Source organism: Rattus norvegicus, chromosome 1 (assembly GCF_036323735.1).
Source record: "Rattus norvegicus strain BN/NHsdMcwi chromosome 1, GRCr8, whole genome shotgun sequence".
Taxonomy (NCBI): domain Eukaryota; kingdom Metazoa; phylum Chordata; class Mammalia; order Rodentia; family Muridae; genus Rattus; species Rattus norvegicus.
In genome coordinates, this window is record NC_086019.1 from 181,429,826 (window position 1) to 181,454,576 (window position 24,751).

At 42.8% G+C, this 24,751-nt stretch overlaps 2 long non-coding RNA genes across 2 annotated transcripts in view; both read right to left on the bottom strand.

The window, feature by feature from the left end:
• The window catches only part of LOC134485168 (uncharacterized), a 35,086-nt gene extending 11,756 nt beyond the window's left edge, over positions 1 to 23,330 (bottom strand). Inside the window, exon 1 of the long non-coding RNA XR_010063139.1 lies at positions 18,695 to 23,330. This is a non-coding gene — a long non-coding RNA (uncharacterized LOC134485168). The remainder of the gene's footprint in view (positions 1 to 18,694) is intronic.
• Positions 47 to 11,351, bottom strand: LOC134485169 (uncharacterized). Its single transcript, XR_010063140.1, has 2 exons — positions 5,383 to 11,351; positions 47 to 3,561 (listed from the first exon to the last, which is right to left on the bottom strand). It is a non-coding gene; the product is annotated as an uncharacterized LOC134485169 (long non-coding RNA).
• Positions 23,331 to 24,751: the final 1,421 nt, after the last annotated feature.

Sequence of the window (24,751 nt, forward strand, 5' to 3'; positions counted from 1 at the left end):
CAGGAGGGAGATCCTCAAGCCCAATGACCAGTCCAAGTCCACAGGCTGCAATCAGCAAGAGGATTTTTATTGATCAGGATACACAGGTATCTGTGGGCGTCCCAGTCAATTCGGAAGACTGGCGCACCTAGCAGAGCCAGGGTGGGCTTTTTATAGTATTTTGGGGAGCAGAAGCAGGCTTACAGAAGCAGATGCATGGTTACAGGGATGTGATTGGTGGAGTAAATGAGGCATACGTGTATGTTACTTATTTTGGCTATAATCATAACAATGAGTTAGCAAAAAGTACATGGTGGTCAGGGCTTCCGGGGGGTCAGGGACTTTTTCTTTTTCCTGCCAGGTGGCCCATGGAGCAGTGCCCATAATTTAGTCTGGTTTCTGCATTTTGTTTTCTTTTCTGGGCTATTTTGTCTAAATGTTGGGTCAGCTTGTCCCACATATCTAAAAACTTACTTTTTACTTCTATAGTTGAGGGCCTTGGGCTTGTACAATTCCCTTTCTGGGAGGGGGTCTTTCATTCCCCCATTTTCTTTTTGTCCTTGAGTGGAATCTTCCACTCAACTTGGTTAAGGTACCTCTGTTTTTTGTTGTTTCACCATCTGATACTGTTGTCTCAGCACAAAAGTTTGAATGACTGAAAGTCTGTATCTCTTATTATTCCTGTCTGATCTGCATAGAAACAACATTCTTCTTTTAGTGTAGCACACAGACTCTTTCTTTAAGGAATATCAGGTCTAATCTTTTCCTATTTTGAAGGACTACCTCTGAGAGGGAGGTTAGGTATTCTTGGAGGTCAGCTAAAAAGTCTTTTTTACTCTTTTTATATCTGAGTCAATGGCAGTTCTGAATTCTCTATAAGCCTTGCATTGTAGGGCAACAGCAGATGTCCTTGTGCTGTCCTTGTAGCACCTAGATAGCCTTAAATAATTCTCAACTCTCTTTTGTGTCTTATTAAGTCTTTAGCATCAGGATTCTAATCTGGACACTATCTGAACCTATACACCAAGGTCTTTTAGAACTTCTAAACTTATATAGGTTGTGATCCCTGAGGCACAGTCCCAAGAAGTGTTAGGAGTACTAACATATGTAATGTTACATCATTTGTAATAAAAATCAAGCCTATCCTTACACCTATTCCGAGGGAACCCAGGGCAAACAGGCAAACATGAAATTCTTGTTTCTAAAACACACTCCTCAAGTGAGCATTATAGCAACCTCCCAATCACTTAAGTCTAGGGAGCTTTTTGAAGATCTGAGTGTCCCTCTAGGTCCCAGCTCTCAGCCCCAACAGCTAGTACGCTGCTGGTGAGGGCTGAGACTTGACGGCTGTCAGGGTGGTCAGCAGCACCAGGTATGGTCCTTTCCAGCGAGGCTCGAGTGTCTGGGCTCAGTGTAGCTGTAGTCTCTAACCTGGAACTGACGACATGTCTCGGGGGTCCCCGGGGCATAGGCTGCTGTCAGCTGTGAGCAGATTTCTTTCTATATCACCTGTAGGTCTTTTAGCCTGGCATACAAATCATTATTACTATGACATGTTGGTTCAGTAACATCATCTAATACAGTCAGGGGAGCTGAGGCCCCATATAAGATCTCAAAGGGGGTAAAGCTGAATCTGGAAGGGGTATTTCTTGCTCTAAAGAGAGCAAGAGGGAAGGAGTGTCACCCAGTCTGTGCCAGTCTCCATGGTTAATTTGGTCAGGGTCTCTTTTAAAATTTTATTTATTTATTCTACCTGTCCTGAACTTTGAGGTCTGTAAATATAACGTAATTTTCAATTGACCTCTAAATACTTGGCCACACCCTGGCTTACCTTGGCAACGAAAGTAGGGCTGTTGTCTGACCAGATTACCTTGGGCATTCTAAATCGGGGGAAGATTTCTTCCAGTATCTTCTTGATGATTGTAGAGGCCGTCTCTTGTTTGGTGGGGAAAGCTTCTACCTATTCCTGAAAAGATATCTATAAATACTAGGAGACATTTATACCCATATTTTCCTGGTTTTATCTCTGTGAAGTCCGCTTCTCAGTAGGATCCAGGCCGTTCCCCACGGAGCCTCCTACCACAGTCAACTTTCCTGAAAACAGTTACCTTTTGGCATGGTATACATCAGTGCACTATCTGTTCCACGAGATACTTGAGACCTGTGACATAATATTTAGTTTTTGAAAACATCTGGATGAGTTTGCTTACCCCTAAGTGAGTCTATTGATGCATTTGTTTTATCATGGCCTCTGCCTATTTTTGTAGCAGGATCTTCTTTCTCGTTGAGGTGTACCAGAGTCTCTTCCTCGGCCTGGCTGGGTCATGTAGGGCCTTTAACAGAGCCAGAATCTCTTTTTTTTCTTGCCCTCAGATGTCAGCAGGCCCCTCTGCTGCTGTCCACAGAGATGTTAAGTCTTTTTCTCAGTTCAAGGGCTTTGGTGAGGGGAGCGAGCTCTACTCTCTGAGTAGAAGTGCCTTCTGGTAGGGCCTGAGCCCATATGATTCTGTTTCCATCTACCACTGTTGCCCCAGCCCATCTTTTTCCTTCTCTAAGAAGCTGCTCCCATCTATGAACCAGATGGCATCTACCCCATCTGTTGGCTGATCAGTCCGATCTTTATGCCACTCCTGTGCTTTAGTGAGCACCTGCTGACAGTCATGAAGGGGGGTGTCTAGGTCGGGGTCCGGGAGCAGGGTTGCAGGGTTTAGACTCGTAGGGGCAGTCTGGAATCACAAGGAACAAGTGGGATACCCGGCCCACGCCAAGGTCCACTGTTCTTCGGGTAGTCCATGAGTATCATTTGTTGCCGGTAGTCCCCTGTACTCAAGGTCTTTTGCTGGACACTAGCCCATTTGGGTGGAGGAGCACAGAGTGTTGGGCCCCCATATTCACAAAACAGCTGGGCGAGCTTCCCTTCTATCTTAGCGCATAGCCAGCACTCTAGGACCAAGAGGCTTGCCTTCCGGGCTGCTGGAGAGGCCTCTCTTGTTCTTCCTGGGGCAGTCCCTGACCCAGTGTCCTTTTTCCTTGCGATAGGCACACTGATCTTTAGCTTAGGAATTCTCTTCTGTTGCCGGGTACTGTCTTCTTAGGTTCCTTAACTACTGTGGCCAGTATATATTTCTCTCTTGTCTTTTATCTCTCTTTAGCTCTCTAGCTTCTTCTTTTCTTCCTTAGCTTCCTGCTCTTTTTACCTTCTTTCCTCTTTCTCTTCCTCAGTCTCTCTCTTATATCTGCACCTTCCTCTACAGCTATTAGATGCTGTCCACTTACTACACTTCAACTTTACTTTCTCTGCAACTTACACTAACTCTCAGCAACTTAGCTTAACCCTTCAAATTTCTGTAACTTTCTCTCTTTATATCTTTTCCTTATCTTAGCCAGATTGGTGGGGCATTTTCCAGCCCCTCAGAGACCCACCCTTGGAGCCTGGTGGCAGACCCGGAGCACTCCCTACCTTCAGGGGTATTCAAGTCAACAGTCAGGAGTGAGGGTCTTCCATCCATGTCTGGAACATTCTTTCTGGCCTCCAGTAGGATTCCGTCTTTCCTCAGTGGTAAAGAAGACCTGTAACAGTTACTAACAAGCATCTCAAATGGGATGGTGAGAAAACAAGAGAATCTTGAGAATAGAGGTCCACTGAAGAGGACAAATAGCATTTAGTCACACAGCTAAACCAGGAGGACTTTTTGGGACAAAAAGGCTGTTGTAAAAATAAGCACAAGCGTTGTGTCTGTGAAACAGAACGGCAAGCAGAGAGGGAGCTGATCTGTTACCGACCATCTCTCTGGACTTAAGAACTAATAACAAAAGGATGGAGAGATGGTTAGGACCTGGGTGCTAGATACCAAGTGGCTGACAAAAGAATTGTAACCAGTTCTCCTGGGACTTTCAGGAGCTCAGTAGCAGCCCTTTACCAAACTGTCTCAGTGGGCTAAAGGCCCATGGAAAAGAAAACATTAATCCTGACCTTGGCCACAGCCAAAGCCTGAATTCTAAATTTTGACTGGCAAAACAAAGTTCTTCACAGTTTGTTGCAGATTCTTTTCGAAACTATCTCAGGGGCTTCTCTGTCCCCCAACCTGGGGCATTTTGACCACAGGGGCAGGAACTGGCTGCTGTGGGGATAGGATCAAAGGCACTCTCCATGTCAATGATGACTAACAGGGAAGGTTACTTAATGTTGGAGATCAACTCCTCTCTTGGAATAGGGCCAGCAGATATGGCAGGCTCCCTTAAAGAACTTCTCTTAATGAACACTCTCCTTCTGTGAGCAAGTGTTGAAGGTCTGGCCACTGAAAGCAGCAACTGGAATTATTATTTTTTTTCTCAGGGCCAAAAGTCTCATAAAAACAACCACTAACTCTATATTATCTTATTGTTGTCAAAGTGTCAACCCCGGCCGGCCTCATCACCTTGAAACTCCTCTTACGCTGACTTGGCCAGAGCTGCACCACTGCCCACGCGCAGCCTGCAGCTTGCTAGCAGGCCTGCATGCTTGTCACCCTCAGCCCCTATATTTTCCTACTCTGTGCTGTCCCTTCCTTAGAAGCTGTGAATGTTTAAGCAACAGGGAGAATTTTTCTTCAGGATCTAAGGTAAAGCTTTCAGGCTCTTGTTAATACCTGCTTCAGACAGGGTTACTCGCTAACCTGGAGTTCTTCATACACAACGGTTAACAGCAGCTAAACTGGACAAGGGGAGCAAAGGGAGGGGCATCTCTCCTTGGGGAGGAGGCTCAAGAGAGAAAGATAAAACTCCCTGGCAGAAAACAATTTTTCTCAAGCAAATTATTTCCAAGTTAAGCACCAAGAGGATCAAGTAAAACTCCTTGACAAACAAAGCAAATAGTTTCATGATTTTAAACACAGTCGTCAGTCCAAGATTTTAAACACAGTTGTCTGTCCAAAGTCCAAAAACGAAACAAAAGCCAAAAAGACACTGGACAATACCACAGAAAACAACCCAGACAAACAAGACCAAGACAAAGCATCCTATAACCAATTTCCACAGATGTTCAAAGAAAATTAGGACACAAAGAAGACAAACAATTTCAACAGTCAGACAGACAGACGCACCGCGCGGCTTCGGTGTCAAACTGAAACCAAAAATTCAGACAGAGGCGACAAGGGTCCGGATCCTTCAGTGGATCCGGCTCTCTCCTCTCTCCTCCAACCCAAAACCACGTATCCTTCCGATACAGGCTGAGCCCCGAAAAACCGGGCTCTAAACACCCTTGGAACGTCTTCCAGGGCTGCGGGGGAGAAGTCCGAGCTCGTCAGCTCCTTCTCTGGCCTGCCCAAATACAAACGGTCTAGACCCAAGCCAAGTAACTAAGCATTTACAGAACAAGTCACAAAGCAAGACAAGACAGGACAAGACAAACGCTGGCCAGCTTACCTCCCGGTGGGTGGTCGGTGGTCTCTAGGCAGAGGATCTCCGATCCCGGACGAGCCCCCATATGTAAGACTCTCAGAGAGAATCTTCCCTCAGGAGGGAGATCCTCAAGCCCAATGACCAGTCCGAGTCCACAGGCTGCAAAAAGCAAGAGGATTTTTATTGATCAGGATACACAGGTATCTGTGGGCGTCCCAGTCAATTCGGAAGACTGGCGCACCTAGCAGAGCCAGGGTGGGCTTTTTATAGTATTTTGGGGAGCAGAAGCAGGCTTACAGAAGCAGATGCATGGTTACAGGGATGTGATTGGTGGAGTAAATGAGGCATACGTGTATGTTACTTATTTTGGCTATAATCATAACAATGAGTTAGCAAAAAGTACATGGTGGTCAGGGCTTCCGGGGGGTCAGGGACTTTTTCTTTTTCCTGCCAGGTGGCCCATGGAGCAGTGCCCATAATTTAGTCTGGTTTCTGCATTTTGTTTTCTTTTCTGGGCTATTTTGTCTAAATGTTGGGTCAGCTTGTCCCACATATCTAAAAACTTACTTTTTACTTCTATAGTTGAGGGCCTTGGGCTTGTACAATTCCCTTTCTGGGAGGGGGTCTTTCAGAGTTAATTTTATATCTAGCCACTTTACTGAAGTTGTTTATCAGCTGTAGGAGCTCTCTGGTAAAATATTTGGGGTCACCTATATATACTATCATACCAACTGCAGATAGTGATATCTTGACTTCCTCCTTCCCAATTTGTATCCCTTTAATCTCCTTTTGTTGTCTAATAGCTTTGGCTAGAACTTCAAGTACTATATTGAATAGGTAGAAAGAGAGTTGGCAGCCTTGTCTTGTCCCTAATTTTAGTGGGATTGCTTTGAGTTTCTCTCCATTTAGTTTGATGTTGGCTATTAGTTTGCTATACATTGTTTTTATTATATTTAGGTGTGCACCTTGATTTCCTGATCTCTTCAATACTTTTAACATGAAGGAGTTTTGTATTTTGTCAAAGGATTTCTCAGCATCTGATTGTGTGGTGTTTTCCTTTGAGTTTGCTTATATAGTGGATTACATTGATGGATTTCCATATATTGAACCATCCTTGTATTCCTCATGTGAAGCCTACTTGATCATAATGAATGATCATTTTTGTGTGTTCTTGGATTCAGTTTTTGAGAATTTTTTTTTTTAGTTTTTGAGAATTTTATTGAGTATTTTGCATCGATATTCATAAGGGAAATGGGTTTGAAGTTCTCTTTCTTTGTTGGGTCTTTTTGGGGTTTAGGTATCAGTGTAACTGTGGCTTTATAAAAAGAATTGGATAGTGTTCCTTCTGTTTCTATTCTGTGGGATAGTTTGAAGAGGTATTAAATCTTCTTTGAAAGTCCGATAGAATTCTGCACTAAACCCATCTGATCCTAAGCTCTTTTTGGTTGAGAGACTTCTAATGACTGCTTCTATTTCCTTGGGGGTTATGGAACTATTTAGATGGTTTATTTGATCCTGATTTAACTTTGGTACCTGGTATCTGTCTAGAAAATCATTCGTTTCATCTAGATTTTTCAGTTTTGTTGAATATAAATGTTTGTAGTAGGACCTGATTATTTTTTGAATTTCCTTAGTTTCTGTTGTTATGGCTCCCTTTCCATTTCTGATTTTGTTTATTTGGATACTGTTTCTATGCCCTTGATTAGTCTGGCTAAAGGTTTATCTATCTTGTTGATTTTTTCAAAGACAAGCACCTGGTTTTGTTGATTCTTTCTATAGATCTCTTTGTTTCTTCTTGGTTGATTTCAGCCCTGAGTTTGATTATTTCCTGCTGTCTACTTCTCTTGTGAGTATTTGCTTCTTTTTCCTCAGATATGCTGTTAAACTGCTAGTGTATGATCGCTCCGATTTCTTTATGGAGGCACTTAGGGCTAGGAGTTTTCTTATTAGCACTGCTTTCATTGTGTCCCACAAGTTTGGATATGTTGTGCCTTCATTTTCCCTAAATTCTAAAAAAATCTTTTATTTCTTTCTTATTTCTTCCCTCACCAAGTTGTCATGGAGTAGATAGTTTTTCAGCCTCCACGTGTATGTGGGCTTTCTGTTGTTTTTGTTGTTATTGAAGACCAGCCTTAGTCTGTGGTAGTCTGATAGAATATATGGTATTAATTGATGTTCTTGTATCTGTTGAGGTTTGTTTTGTGTCCGATTATATGTTTGATTTTTGAGAAGGTACCATGTGGCACTGAGAAGAAGGTATACTCTTTTGTTTTAGGGTAGAATATTCTGTAGATATCTGTTAAATCCATTTTGTTTATAACGTCTTTTAGTTTCACTGTATCTCTGTTTAGTTTCTGTTTCTGTGATCTGCTCATTGGTGAGAATGGGATGTCGAAATCTCCTACTGTTATTGTGTGAGGTGCAATGTGTGCTTTCAGCATCAATAACATTTCTCTTACAAACGTGGGTGCCCTTGCATTTGGAGCATAGATGGTTAGAATTGAGAGCTTATCTTGGTGGATTTTTCCTTTGATGAATATGTAGTGCCCTTCCCCATCTTTTTTTAGTAACTTTTGGTTGAAAGTTGACTTTATTGGATATTAAAATGGCTACTCCAGCTTGTTTCTTGGAACTATTTGCTTGGAAAAAATCTTTCTAGCCTTTTACTTTGAAGTAGTGTCTGTCTTTGTCACCGAGTTGTGTTTCCTGTATGCAGCAAAATGCTGGGTCCAGTTTATGTATGCAGTCTGTTAGCATACTTGTTTTTATTGGGAAATTTAGTCCATTGGTATTAAGAGATATTAGGGACCAATGATTTTTTTACTTCCTGTTATTCTTGTTTGTGGAAGTATGCTTTTGTGTTTCTCTTCTTTTGGGTTTGTTGTGAAAAGTTAAATTTCTTGCTTTTTCTTGGGAGTAGTTTCCCTCCTTGTGTTGAACTTTTCCTTCTATTATCCTCTGTAGATCTGAATTAGTGGAAAGATGTTGTTTAAATTTTGTTTTGTCTTGGCATACCTCGGTTTTTCATCTATGGTAATTGAGAGTTTTGCTGAGTATGTTAGCCTGGACCGGCATTTTTGTTCTCTTATAGTCTGTATGACATCTGCCCAAGATCTTCTGGCTTTTAGAGTTTGTGTTGAGAAGTCTGTGGTAATTCTGATAGGTCTGACTTTATATGTTACATGACCTTTTTCCCTTACTGCTTTCAATATTCTTTCTTTGCTCTATGCATTTGGTGTTTTAATTATGTGATCAGAAGAATTTCTTTTCTGGTTCCATCTGTTTGGTGTTCTGTAGGCTTCTTACATGTTTATGGGTATCTCTTTCTTTAGGTTGTGGAAGTTTTCTTCTATAATTTTGTCAAAGATGTTCACTGGCTCTTTGAGTTGGGAATCTTCACTCTCTTCTATACCTATTATCCTTAGGTTTGGTCTTCTCATTGTGTCATGAATTTCTTGAATATTTTTGAGTTAGGAGCTTTTCGTTTTTTGTATTTTCCTTGACTGTTGTGTCAATGTCTTTTATGGTAATCTACACCTGAGATTCTCTCTTCAATCTCTTGTGTTCTGTTGGTGATGCTCACATCTGTGATTCCTGATCTCTTTCCTAAGTTTTCCATCTCCAGAGTTTTCTCCCTTTGTGTTTTCTTTAATGCTTCTATTTCCCTTTTTAGATCCTGGATGGTTTTGTTCAATTCCTTCACCTGTTTGACTATGCTTTCCTGTATTTCTTTAAGGGATTTATGTGTTTTTAAGGGCTTCTACTTGTTTACTTGTGTTCTCCTATATTTCTTTTTTTTTTTTTATTAACTTGAGTATTTCTTATATACATTTCGAGTGTTATTCCCTTTCCCGGTTTCTGGGCAAACATCCCCCTCCCCCCTTCCCTTCTTTATGGGTGTTCCCCTTCCCCATCCTCCCCCCTTGCCGCCCTCCCCCCAACAATCTAGTTCACTGGGGGTTCAGTCTTAGCAGGACCCAGGGCTTCCCCTTCCACTGGTGCTCTTACTAGGATATTCATTGCTACCTATGAGGTCAGAGTCCAGGGTCAGTCCATGTATAGTCTTTAGGTAGTGGCTTAGTCCCTGGAAGCTCTGGTTGCTTGGCATTGTTGTTCATATGGGGTCTCGAGCCCCTTCAAGCTCTTCCAGTTCTTTCTCTGATTCCTTCAACGGGGGTCTTATTCTCAATTCAGTGGTTTGCTGCTGGCATACGCCTCTGTGTTTGCTGTATTCTGGCTGTGTCTCTCGGGAGAGATCTACATCCGGCTCCTGTCAGCCTGCACTTCTTTGCTTCATCCATCTTGTCTAATTGGATGGCTGTATATGCATGGGCCACATGTGGGGCAGGCTCTGAATGGGTGTTCCTTCTGTGTCTGTTTTAATCTTTGCCTCTCTCTTCCCTGCCAAGGGTATTTTTGTTCCCCTTTTAAAGAAGGAGTGAAGCATTCACATTTTGATCATCCGTCTTGAGTTTCATTTGTTCTATATTTCTTTAAGGGAGTTATTCATGTCCTTCTTAAAGTCACTTATCATCTTCATGAGATGAGAATTTAGATCTGAATCTTGCTTTATAGGTATGTTGGGCTATCCAGGGCTTGCTGTGGTGAGAGAACTGAGTTCTGATGTTGCCTAGTAGTATTGGTTTCTGTTGCTTATTTTCTCGTGCTTGCCTCTCCCCATCTGATTATCTCTGGCATTAACTTGCCTTGCTGTCTCTGACTAGAACCTGTCCCTCTTGTGAGCCTGTGAACCTGTGAACCTGTGAACCTGTGATCCTGTGATCCTGGATGAGTCAGAACCCTTAGGGGGTCGAGCTGCTACTAGAGTGTGGATTGAGTGGGTTGGGATCCAGGGCAGAGGCACTGATCCAGGCACAGGTGCACACTGGAAGAAGCTTGTTTTGTTTTGTTTTGCTTTGCTTTGTTGCTTTTAATGCAAGGCACAATGTTGGGAGAGGGTTGGGAGGTGTGTGTTGGATTTGGTAGGAGCTGATGGAGTAGAAAAATAAGTATGATTAAAATGCATTCTAAGAAATTCTCAAAGGATTACTGACAATATTATATTTTAAAATTTGTGCATTTTACAGTATGTAAGTTATACTTCAAATACACAATGCTTCAGAATTTGAAACTGAAGGAGTATAAGAAAGGAATTTTAGTCGTGTATCCAGGGTGATCAGGGTTAACTATCCTGGGAGTTTGGATGGTTTTACTGAGCAGTGACTGGTAAGGGTAGTGTAACAGTAGTAGAGAGAACCTAGGCTAACCCAAGCTGCAAAAAAGACTCTGAAATCAGAGCATACCTTGCAAGAAGCAGAAATTGGTCAAGCCAACTGGAATAGGATTAGATAAACTGAGTCCTCGGAAGGGATACTATTCAATAAACTAAGCTGCCTTTAGGCTGTGCAGCATTCTCCATGTTTCCAGCTTTTTTGAGTTGTCATTTGTGTTAGGGTGGGCTTTGGTGATACAGTCGTCCTGGAGTCATTTCTGCTTATGTAAGCAACCCCTCATACATACTCCTCAATTAAACTCATTGGTCCATTAAGATGTGACAAAATGCTAAAATGTGAGTAGTCACTGAGCTCAGTTTCTAGTCTATAGTAAAACAGTTGTGGGTGGAGTGTGTGGTAGAGAACAGTTGCTTATCTCATGGCAGCCATAGGAAAAGGGATCTGGGTCCCTTTATAACCTTCATAGACATGTTCCACCATTGTCCACTTTCTTCCAAGAAGTCCGGCCCACAAGTTTACACATTCCCTAATGTGGACCCAGCTAAGGACAGATTCTTCAGCATATAAACCTTCAGGAGACATTAGAGATCCAAATGATGTTACACCAGTGCTAGGGTGGGGTCAAGACTAGGAGCATGGGTGGTACAGTGTTTGGAGAGCTATGTGATAACTTGGAACACTGTGATGATTCCAGCCATGCCTCAAGAATATCAGTATGGTAGAGATTGTGGTCCAGGGAGACAACCTGAGAAGTACCTCTGAGTCACCCAGAATGAAGCACACTGTTGCCTCCCCCTGCAGCCCCAGCTAAAGAAGCATGATCAATATTGAGATCCTCACAACATGCATGTTTCAAAACACTCCCAACATCCCAACACATTAAGTTCATTTCACTTCATTTTCATGACTTAAGTGTCGTGCACATATTGAGATCCTCACAACATGCATGTTTCAAAACACTCCCAACATCCCAACACACTAAGTTCATTTTCACTTCGTTTTCATGACTTAAGTGCCATGCACATACCAAGCTCTCCTTCCAGCTATCCATCTCACTGTATTTGATGCCTGCCAACAAGGAAAGAAGAAATTTAACTTCCCTGGCAACCAAAATCCTCAGCCTCCCAGCCAGCTTCAGCCATTAGCCATGTGCTTCTGGGTAACCTTGGGGGGAAAATTCTACTCTGAGGTTCAGTAATTTACCTGTGAAATGGGAGTGAGCATGCTCACTTCCTGTAGCTGGCTGGCTGTATGCTAAGCAAGAAAATCCATGTGGTGTAGAAAGCCCCATGCGGATCAACCACTTGGCTGACTCAACTCATTTTCCAGTTGTTTGCTCAGAGGCTGTGTACCTAGAGAGGAGATTAAGTCTGAAGACTGGTCCATTAGGGAGAAAGAAGGAAGCAGGCACCGGGTCAGTTTCCTAAGGTGGGTGCTGCAGGGTAGAATTTACCCTGCACCAAATATTCATGTATCTTACTCCTAATAAACACACAGGGACACACACACACACACACACACACACACACACACACACACACACACACACAGAGAGAGAGAGAGAGAGAGAGAGAGAGAGAGAGAGAGAGAGAGAGAGAGCATCACAAAATCAATCTTTGAAGCTTGTCTCTCATTGACACCCAAATTTCCTTCCTGCTCACTGCCTGGTTTCTGCCCTAAACAGAAACATCAATCTTCCTTCCAAACTCCTGTGTCAGATGTCTTTAGATAACAAAGGGCAATCAGGAGGCCCACTAAGCAATCCGGAGTGATAAAAAGCCCTAGACAGAAACCAATGAAACATAGCAGAGTCCAGCCTGTCCTGAGCCTGCTTTGTATGTGGCACTGGTCCTCACTTGAGCTTTTCCAGCCCGTCTCTCTACCTGCAAATTCAGAGTTGGGAGAAATTATTCACCCCAGCTTAGACCATATGTGATTTTTCTACTTTATAAAATCTTAATTTGATGGCTGAGAAGCTGGCAAATAGTGACTTTAAGAGCCAAATTATAAGATCCTCTCAATGCACCATGCCACACAGCTTCTGAGGTGAAAATTGAGATTACAAGGAGGAAGCATGGCCTGTCCTTTCCTCCAGGAATTTTCAGTCCAACTAGAGAAAAATGAGGCACCTGCAGCTTAGAGTGCAGCCTACTGATCTTACCAGATAGGCATCACTCAGGCCTGTGGGGAGAGCATACAGGGGTGGAAACAAGAAGGCCCCCCCAAGGACCATGTGCTCCAACAAAAGCCTGTTCTAACACTTTCCTCATTGTAAACATACAGATAAATGATCAGAAAATGAAAAGTATCCTGATCCTACCACTGTAATATCTTCCCCATTCATCTTCAAGGGATCTAGGAAGAGTACCCACCCTATACCAGAAACTTGAAACTGGATTGTAGCAACCCTAAAACTTCTATGTGTGTCCTATACACACAGACCCAGGATAAAAATGTGACAGATTATCCACAGTAGGGGGATAATAATAATAATAATAATAATAATAATAATAATAATAATAATAGAATATTTGCAACCATACACTGATGTTAACATGGCAGTTAACCTGATAACCACAATGATGAATGAGAGACTAATGGGTGGGTATACACATGTGTGGAAACACTGACTAAAGGATGTTTCATATGCCTGAGGGAAGGGAACGGGAGCCGTACAGCACAAGATTTCACCACACTGTGTAGAAAAAGAACAATTGAAAACAGATTAATTGCCTGTTTCTGGGATTTTCTATTTTAATAGCTTCAGACCATGGTTGATCACAGATGGATGAAACAATGAAAAGTAAAATTTCAAACAAGGAAGAGAGCTCTAAAGCAAACTGCACACATGCGTAAGACTGTACACACACACACACACACACACACACACACACACACCACATGTGCAGCTTTCCAATGCATCTCATACGTACATCTGTCTGATGGACAGGAAGTATAACTTTTATAGAAAGGCAGGTCATACAATAGATATTATTTTCTATCTGTTCCCTTCCACTTGATTTTTGTGACCATCCTTCTAAGACATTAAATCATTTCTGTAATCTTCATCCTAGTCTACTGAATGAATATAGATTATGTTTAATGATGGGTCTAGATATGTATGCATAGTTTTCTTTGTTACTATGTACAAGTTTGTGATAAAGGTGTTTGAAGCTCGTGTTTTACACAATTACTTCCTACGTTTTTCAATATGGATTGCTAGAAGTTGAATTATTGAGTCAAAACCACATATTTGCTTTATTAATTCATTCATTCTTTACAATTTCACAACACACATGTCCACACACACATGCAGATACATGCATGCACACACTCGCACATGCACACACATGCATACACGCACACACACAGAGATGCTTAAGTCATTTCATCCCTATTATTCCTTCTCATCCCCTCTTCTTCCAGAAACCCTTCTCAAGACATCTTCCAATTTTCATGCCTTGTGTGTATTGGGCATGCCCCACTGAATTTAATAACGTTTGTTTGCGTAAGCCTGGGCTGGGGTTTATTTACTGGACCATGGTCTACTTTTTCAGTGGCTATAGCCCTGACAAAAAGACACCCTCTTCTCTCAGCCAACGTTAACTGACAGTAGTCCCTCCCTCGGGGAGATGTGTAGCTTTAAGAATCCCTCTCCCGGGTTGGGGATTTAGCTCAGCGGTAGAGCGCTTGCCTAGCGTGCGCAAGGCCCTGGGTTCGGTTCCCAGCTCCGAAAAAAAAAAAAAAAAAAAGAATCCCTCTCCCATCTGTGATGAAAAGTTAGTACATGTAATCTTGTGCATGTCTTGGGAAGGTAACCCCAATGCAGTATGTTCATGAGTGTAACAGCCATGTTATGTTCAGGGGCCATCACTGTGAGGTACACAACCTTATCCTCCAGGTGAGAATCATGAAGATTAAATTTTTTTCTGTCCCCCCTTTCTCAGTGTTCCCTAAGTCTCAGAGACAGTGTTCTATTGAGGGCTGAGTACCATTTCTTACTGTTACAACTTGAACTAGCATTGAGGCTCTGAATTAACCACCACCTCAGCTATAGGAAGCTTCTCTGACAAGGGCTAAAAGAAGCACTAGCTCATGGATATAAAAATTAGTGAGCATTGGGAGGTAGTTTAACAAAACTCTCTCTCTCTCTCTCTCTCTCTCTCTCTCTCTCTCTCTCTCTCTCTCTTGGCTCATGACCTCTACTGCCAGCTTTCGTCCAGGTTACAGTGTCTGGTTTGTGTTCCCAGCAGGCCTGCAATCCAATCAAAAAGCAATCTAATGTTGCATAACAGTTGCACCACTATTGCTCCAGTGAGCATATTTTGCCTAGCTGTATCTCACAGGGTTCACAACTAGGCAAGACTTGAAGGCTTTTCTCCCCTAAAAGCTTGCATAACACCCTCCAACATTAAGAAAACTGCTCAGCTTGGAGGAAGCTCCCAGCTGAGTTCCAGTGTGATTTCTCTGCATTCTGTACCCAAAATGTATGGTTGACACTTTCAGTAATAAGACCTTCCTATCGAGTTCTGGGAGGCAACCAAGAGAAATGGCAATAAACCATACTGTTTTCAGGGCCTCTAGGGCCCCAGACCAGTAACTCACAGAGAGGCATCTAACACCTTATACCTGTGGCTTCAGTGAAGAGTTTCATTAGTCCATGCAGGGTAACCCCATTCCAGCCCATGTTTTATATTACATTTTAATACACTTATAAATTAGGTTTCCAATGCTTATTTCATAGTCCTTAGTTTATATCACCCCTCCAAACATTCTTCCATCCTGCCCTTCCCCAAAAGGCATATATCTGTTGAAAGGCTTTTAAAAGACAAATCTTTCTCTGATTTTCTTTGCCCATATTTATATTTCGATTTATTCCACACTTTCTCCCCATTGATATATATTAGTATTCATGTCCGTGTATCAATTACATTCACTCTATTTTTCAAAGTTGTCTCTATTATTGTTTCTTTCCATATCAATTTGAAACATCTCTTTACATATTAAGGGTAGTCATGCTAGTTTTAAAGTCAAACTACAGTGTATTGAGAATATACAGTTTTTTAATATGGTCTCCTATGTTTGTTGCAAGTATCTTCCTAGTGTTTTATCTGCATAGGATTTTTAAGGGTTTGTTTATGTATATATTGACACAGGTAGTTTTCATGTCCATCAGGATACAGCGTGTGCGTGTATGTGAGTGAGGTGCACTTGTATGTGGATGAATGCATTTGCCAGAAGTCAACCTTGAATGTTGTTCCTCAGAAAATGACCTTGTATATTGAGATAGGGCTTCTCACTGGCACCTGGGGCTCACCGCCTTGGATAGGCTGCCTGGCCAGCAGCATCCAAGCATCTTCCTGAGTGTGCCTCCTCAGTGCTGAAAAACCAAGCCTGTGCCACAACGCCTGACCTTTGTACATGGGCTTAGGGGTTGGGCTGAGGTTTTCAGGCTTACACAGGAAGCATTGTACCTACTGAATCATATTCCCAGCCAATTAAAACTTCTTCTCACATGAGAACCAGCCCCTTCACTTTAAAATGTTTGCCTTAAATTATATATATATAAAAAACTTCCCTGTAACTGGATTGTTTTTTTAATGTGGTTTCCTATCACTACACTGTATCTCAATACACTGTAGTTTGACTTTAAAACTATTTGGGTACAAGGGAATAAATAAATACATTTTAGTTTAATAAGCTTTATACTTTTTATAATTTAAGCAGTGTTGAAAATGGCTGTCTTTGGGGCTCTTCTTTAGATTCTGATGAGCAGGGTTTTAAATTTCCTCCTTTTTAAAGTATTCCCATAAATTTCATATTAGTTACTTTCTCAACATTGTAATAAAATACCTGACAGAACGGATTTAGGAGAAGAAAGTTTCATTGTCTTCTCATGGTTATAGAGCTTTGTCTAAAGGCAGCCCCGGAGTGTGTAGGACTATCACGGTAGAGGCACAAGACTAATCTGCTCATGGACACCAGAGCAGGTGGCAGACAGCATGGATGGATCCAGCGGGGCTCTAAGGCTTGCCTCAGTGGCCTATGTCCCCAAGCCACGCCCCACCTCCAAGCGGGTCCAGTGCTTCCAATGAGAGTTCAGAACACCAGTCTCTGATGGGTGCTTCTGTCTCAAGGTGTAACAGATGTCTCATCAGCCACTATTAACTCTCAGATGACATTCGGAGGATACGCAGGGAACATCCTGGGGAGTGTATTGCTGTATGTGAGGGAGATGCAGCACGCACGGCGTACTTGCATGCCACAGCGCATGTACAGAGGTCAGATGACCGCTCTGTGGAGTCACTTCTCTCCTTCTGTGGTTCTCTGGTTGGTCTCACCGAACCCAGAGCTCACTGGACTCAGTGAGGCTGACTGACCAAAGAGCGCCAGGGACCCGCTTGTCTCTACTCCCGCAGCCCTGGGATTACAGGCAAAGGTCACCAGACCTGGATTTCCCATGGGTTCTGGGGGTCACAAGTCTGTTGCTAATGTTTGTACCACAACTTACTGACTCTACCATCTCCCGGCCTTTGATGGAAGACTTAAATGTAGGGTTTCTCAAATTTCTGGACTTCCTTAAATCTACCAAGTCTGTGGATCTTTGTTATAATAAACACAGAAAGAAAATGGGGTGCGAAGAAAAGAGAAGAGAGGCGGGAGAGAGGAGGAGAAACAGGAGGATCGTAAGAAGAGGGCAAGAAGTGAGGAAGGAGGAGGAGTGGATGGAGCTGCAGAGGATTCCAGAATTGCACGCCTGCACGGCATGGCCAGGCTTCCTATGTCGTTCCTCAGGCTTGCATGGCAAGTTCTCCCCAGATACTTCAAGATACTTCCTGTCTGTCCTTCTGAGAGCCCACTCAGTGTGTGTCTTCTCTTACAGGCTGTCCTATTCAATCCTCAAACACTGGGCATTGCCAAGCTTCCAGATAGTTTCCAAAACAACAGGCAAAACATGATGTTATCTTGTGTTTATTTAACCTTACCTCAGCGGGATTTTTAATAGGAAATGCACTCTCTTCTTCACCCTCATGCAAGTGTGCACGCTAAACACTCACACATACACACACACACACACACACACACACACACACATTCTTCTGCACCTTCTTGCAACTGTGTATGCTTAACACACACACATATATATGCATGTTTTTATATATTTATTTTATATATACATATACATATATGTTATTGTCACCTAAAACTATGAAGTGTTATACTGGTGAAGGATAATTGAGCCTTAATTAACCAAATCTGCTTTAGGTTTATCAGCAAACGTGGACCTGGAATAATTTAATAATTAAAATTTAATAATTTAAAATGCACAAATCTAATGACTTTGGAAATGGATTCTACCACTACACACATATGCACAACCCAAATGAAGGGCATGGCATGTGCCCAACATGAACGGCATACATGTAATTATCTAAAACATTTGAGAAACCCAAGTTCTAAAGACCACCCATCATTAGGCAAGTTGCGTTAATGCTCATACATGTAGCTTCAGGGTGGGGGAAAGCTAGCTAATCCAGGAAGAAAAACACAGCGGGCAAATACCTAGTGTGTCACAGGTTCTCATAAGCAGTAGGTAAAGTTCTGTTTGGATTAAAACAACAATGCTGCTATTCATATATAAAGGACTAAATGTCTCTTCTCCCATGTAATAAATTCCTTCTGACCTCTGGATTCCCATGGTGCTTGTGACTAGAGACCCTCAAGGTGAGGAGTGTGGCTTCACTTGATTCTGAGGGTGCTGTTGTCTGTGGATTAGTTTGGTTTTGATACAGGCTGGCCTCAAACTCCTCTGCATCAACTTTGAACTTCTGATCCCCCTGCCTCTATCCTGAGTGCTGGGATTACAGGCATGTGCCACCACACTCGGTTTTATGGAATTCTGGGTAATCAAACCAGGGACTTTGTGCATGCTAGGCAAGCACTCGACTATTGAGTCATGCCTTCCACCTTGTTGCTTCATTTAAGAGATCAACATGTGGGTCTTGGTGGGACTGCAGCATTGCAGTCCTCCCTGGGCTGAGCTCACCCTGCTACCCCGGAGTCTGCATCTGAGTGTTCCTGACAGTTCCAGGAAGACTTACGGTCACAGCAGGTACTTCCTCTTCCCAGCACCTTCACTTGTAGGAGAACCATCTCCACTGACTTCCTCCATCCCGCTCTTCTGGGAAATGGACCTGGACTGTGTGCTCTGCTGAATTAGGCTTTGTATTCCATTGTGTCTGTTAAGGCCGTAGCGAACCAGATGCGGCTTTCTGCAGACACGACTTCAAAAGCTGTAAACACACTTATCAGGAAACTGCAGAACAGGAGGCAGCCGGCGACAGTCAAGGTCACTGACAGGTGACATGGCAAGTAAAGGGAGATTAAAAGCCATGACTTGTCTGACATGGACCCATTTGATACTTACCAAGAGTAGAATGTGGAGCACCGCCACCTTGACAAGAAGTCACTGAATAGCACACGGTTTCTTAGAAAGCCGATCCCTGTCATTCTCCTCTAGGAAAAAGGAGGAGAGAGATGAAATAAAACAAAGTATGGGCAGCTGTCTGCCGATAGCCCTGCTGTTTGTGCTGACCCTCACAAACCTTTATTAAGAATTTACCACCATACAGGATTTCTGCTAAACACTCACCCGATTCTCAGCCCAGTCTTGTTTATCCTCATTCCAATAATTAGGGGAGAGGAAACTGGGACTCTGGGGGTTTCTGGTAAATTTCCCAAGTGAGTCAGCTGCCAACCAGGACTGGGACTTTGTAACTGTGCCATACATGCCTAGTCAGGCGATAGAGATTTACTTAGGGAGAAGGCAGGAGGTCACCGGATGCAATCCAGATGGCACTGCCTGCTGGCAGTGTGGACAACTAGCAGAGAAAGTCCCACCTATTTATTGGACACTGTACTGTCTGCAAGCCTCCAAGTGCAAGCCACAACGAACTATGGAGCAGCCATTTGCAAGGGTAGTGTGCTGCAGAGCCACCGATCCTTGCTTCTGCATCTATGTGGCATAAGGAAGGTTTATAAGCCAGGCTGTCTTCGGTCTCACAGACCGTGTTATGTATGGCAAGGAAATTCACTACTCAAGAAAGGCCATTTGGAAAGACTCTTCCGCTGTGCACTTCACAATTGTCTCTGAGTGTAACTTTAAAAACAGTTTGAAAATCAGACTTAAGCAACTGGGAACACTCACTGACAACAAACCAAATTAAAATATAATTCTCCAGGCGCTGGGGATGTGGCTCAGTCAGTGAAGGGCTTGATGAGAAAACATTCGGGACCAGAGTTCAATCCCCAGCCTCTCTGTAAAACACACATCTGTAATCCCAGAGCTGGAGAAGGGAAAGTTATGTCTTGGGTTTGAGAAACCCTGCCTCAAAAACTAAGGTGAGGGGCTGGAGAGATGGCTCAGTGGCTAAGAGCACTGACTGTTCTTCCAGAGGTCCTGAGTTCAATTCCCAGCAACCACCTGGTGGCTCCCATCTGTAATGGGATCTGATGCCCTCTTCTGTGTCTGAAGACAGCTACATATAGGAAATAAATAAATAAATAAATCTTTAAAAGAAAACTAAGGTGAGGAGTGGTAGAGGGAGACAGGCAACACCAAGACAGGCACACACACAGGTAAGCACATACACACACCCACAAACACATAGGCAAGTATATACACATAGTCACACACACAGACAAGCACATATACACACTCTCAAACACATCGGGGAAACATATACACACAAACAGGCAAGCACATATACACACTCACAAACACATCGGGGAAACATACACACACAAACAGGCAAGCACATATACACACTCTCAAACACACACAGGCAAGCCCATATGCACACTCACACAACACACACAGGCAAGCACTCACACAACACACACAAAGCACATTTACATACACACACACAGGGACGCACATACATACACACAAGCAAGCACATACACACACCCACAAACACATAGGCAAGTATATACACATAGTCACACACACAGACAAGCACATATACACACTGTCACACACACACACACAGACAAGCACATATACACACTCTCAAACACATCGGGGAAACATACACACACAAACAGGCAAGCACATATACACACTCACACACCTAGGCAAGCCCATATGCACACTCACACAACACACACAGGCAAGCACTCACACAACACACACAAAGCACATTTACATACACACACACAGGGACGCACATACATACACACAAGCAAGCACATACACTCACACACAAACTCATACAAACACAGGCAAGCACATACACTACACACACTCACACACACATACACACACACACAAACAGGCAAGCATATGCACACAGTCACATACACATACACAGGCAAGCACATACACACACACACAGCAGACTCACACACATACACACACACACACACATAGCAGATTCACACACACACACACACACACACACAGAGGAAAGCACATACATAGACTCACATTCACAGGGGCAAAGACTTACACACACTAGCAAGCCCATATACACACTCACATATATACATACACAAACTCACACACACACATGCATGCACATGCACATACACAGGCAAGTACATACACACACTGAGGGAGAGAGAGAAAGAGAGAGAGAGAAGAGAGAGAGAGAGAGATGCAAGAAGGCGCACATGCCAGCTTCGTCACGAGGACGAGGTAAGACATGCCTAAGTCAGGTTTTCATTACTCTAACTCCCAGCTGTGTGACCCAGACAAGTGATTGATCTGCTCCAGAGAACTCAGTCTCCCATTAGGAAATAGCCTTATGCAAAACTGATAAGCTATTCTTAAAACATCGTAAAATGTCAAATATGCTGATGAAAGGATGAAATGTAGCATAATCACGGTAGCCTGAGACTGGTCCAGGGACAGAACACTCATGCATATTCTCCCAGGCCTGTTATGTGTGGGGTGGGCACGGTGCCACCACAGATTTGCAGAGTCCTCTGATTCGCTATAAGAGACACCAGATTCCAAAGCACCAGTACAGAACAGTGGATCAATTCATTATTCTCAGATAGTTGAAAGATAATTGAGAGGATAATTAATCTTTGAATATTTAGTGATAAGTAAAATATGTTATTAAAATTAATTTCATTTTAAGATATGATTATCAGAAAATTTTAAATGATGTGTGGTTTGTATTACATCTTTATTGAACCAAGCTGATCTACTTACTCTGGCTTCTCAAACATTATTATTATTCTTTTTGCTGCTGCTGTTATTGTTAAAATAGAGGGAGGCTATATGTATTGTTTTTATAAGCCTGCTATCTTGTGAAATAATTTACTTTAAATATTTTTCACATATCAGGAAGCTGAAATTCTCGTCCATCATTTTGACACCTCCATAGTATAATATTGAATAAATGCATCCGGATTTGGCCGGTCTGCAGCTGGACTCTTTAAAGGCCATTTACTTTGCTTCATTTCTTTCCTTCTCTTGCCCCTTTCCCTGTTTAATTTCCTTTGCTGTTCTCTACCGGTGCATAGACCATCGATCTTACCGCTGGAATCTCTATGTTCTTATTCTGTTACTTCTCTCAGATGCATGTTCTTAAAATCTGTGCAGGGTCCACAGAAACCAGTTACATCCCAGGCTCCTTGGAGCAGCTCCTTTATGAAGCAGGAATGCCGTTAGGTGGGACTGTCACAGGGGTATGATTTCAACAACGCCTGACAAACCTCCTTGAGGCACTGACATGCGGAATCCTGGGGCACACAGAATGAATGACTCCGCACAGGTTCTGGAGGCAGACAGCCACGTTCCAGTCATAAGTCTCTGCCATCTCTAACAGGTGACATTGGCCCTCTTTCCAAGTTCTCTGAGCCTCTGAGACAGGGCTGCTAACTAACCACTGCCCTTCTAAGGTCACCTTAAGTCTTAAATGAAACGTCATATACAAAACTTAGCCCATTCCCTGGCTCTTAGAAGTCCCTGGAAATGTAGTTATGAATACTTTTGAGACTTATTTGGACGTTCCAATTCAAATAAGCGCACACACACACACACACACACACACACACACACACACACAACACAGATCTCTGCATTTCCCTCAGACCTTCCTCTCTCTCCACCACTTTTTCCCCCTAAATAGAGATCTATTTGCTAAAATAAATTGAAATGGGTAAAGAGTGTGAGGCACAATTTATACTGGCTATATCTGCAATTATGAACTCTGAATTAAACATACCCCATCATGAATAATGAAGCAGAAATAGGCCAAAGGAAAAATGAGATAAGATCTTCAAATCTATGTATTTTTAATTGCTTCATTATCTAAATTTTGCTATGAATAGCAGTGGATACAGTTTGCTGTTTAAAACACAAAAAGAAATTAAGAATTTTCAGCAGATCACAAAAGGCTATCAAAAATTAATTCTGTGTGCTCTGATCACTGCAAATGTAAGTGATTTTTGAGGCCCTGTGACATTAAAAAATGCCATTTATATGCTAATAATAAATGAGTTGTATTTTTTCCATTTTGATGCAAAATACATTTTATTTTTATTTTAATGAACCGTAATGAATTAAAAGTATTTTCCTTTTATCGTTAGGTGAAAGTTTAGCACAGACAGGAGGAGGTTGGCAGCTGATGGGCAAGAGGTCTGAGAGAAATCGAGAATGAGAGCTTTCTCCTCAGCTTCATTGACCCAAACTGATGGGTATATTCAGAGTCAAGTTAGACGACTCAGGATTACAGAGATCCACAAAACCTGAGTTTACCCAGAGGCTGAAAATTACCTATGAGTGCTATATTAGGAAAAGATATGGGTGAATAATATTGAATTAATATTTTCCCCCTTTGGAACATTCACATTCTAGAATAACATGGCCAGCTATACAGTACCCGGCACACACCTGGCTTTCGGTATTGTCAGTGATAATGTTTACTCTTTCATGGCGTCTCACTTAGAGCGGGCACTTTACTAAAGTCCACAGCCGTTTGTTTTAGTTACTTTCCACATCACTGTGACAAAATGCCTGGCAACCCAGCTTGCAGGAGGGAAATGTCTTCTGGTTCAATGCTTCAAACAGGTCTAACCCATGTGCGCTTGGCTCCGTGTACTCTGCCAGACCATCCTGGCTGCTGGAGCCCTTGGTATAGGGATCTGCCCAATCGTAGCCCAGCACAACCTTGAAAGGCAACCTTCATTGCCCCATTTTCCCCAGTAAGATCACACCTCTCAAAGCTTCCAGAACCCCCAGACATAGTGCCAACATTGTACTAAGCGTCCCCTAAGTCTGTAAGGGACAGCTCGTGTTAGCACCACAACACTACTTAAGCTACACGGCAGCCCCAAGAAGTTGGTATTTGAATGGTCCCCATTTTACAGATGAGAAATATAAAGCCCAGAGAGGACAAGCAATACCCCAACACAGCACATCTGAAGATTTTTGATGTGCACCTATGTCTGCCTATGAATTCGGGGCCATGGCATTTAGCATACATATGGTGCCACTTTCTCTTTAAGAAGGAGGAGATAGGAGGTGAATGTTCAATCCAATGTTGGATTTCAAATGGTGACAGTCCAGAGGCCCTCTGGCTAACTCAAATGCCATCAACCATCCTGACTGAGCAGTAAAGGCACCTGATTCATACCAGGTTTACAGCCTGTACACTTACAGTGTAATTAGCTGGCCCATCAGGTCTTAAAAGACGGAATGGGTGAGGCTTCTGTATGTGTGCATCAGAGATTGGTGACAAGCACCCGGGGCGCTGATGGACCGAGAAGCCATGCACTTTGACTTTGGGACAGATATGTTTCTCTGATGTGTGATTGCTTTGAAGCAAGGACCTCAGCCTCCACATTCATTCCCTGCTCCCCACTCTCCAGTGTCCCTCATCCTCAGGTGTCTGCCAGCTTGTCTCTTCCTGCATGGGTTGTTGATGTTAATTCTCTTTAGCCAGGGTCTTTTTTAAATGGGAACTAGTGAGTAATGGAGCAGTAATTCACCCTTCAGATCTAGTGGACCAAGGCCATGGGGCAGCTCCTATTAAACGGAAAGGTCTGAATTATTATCCTATAATTCACCCCCTGGAAGTGTCTTAATTCAATTATACTATGTCCCCCTGAATGACTATTAAAAGAAATGGAAGGAAAAAGGTCCT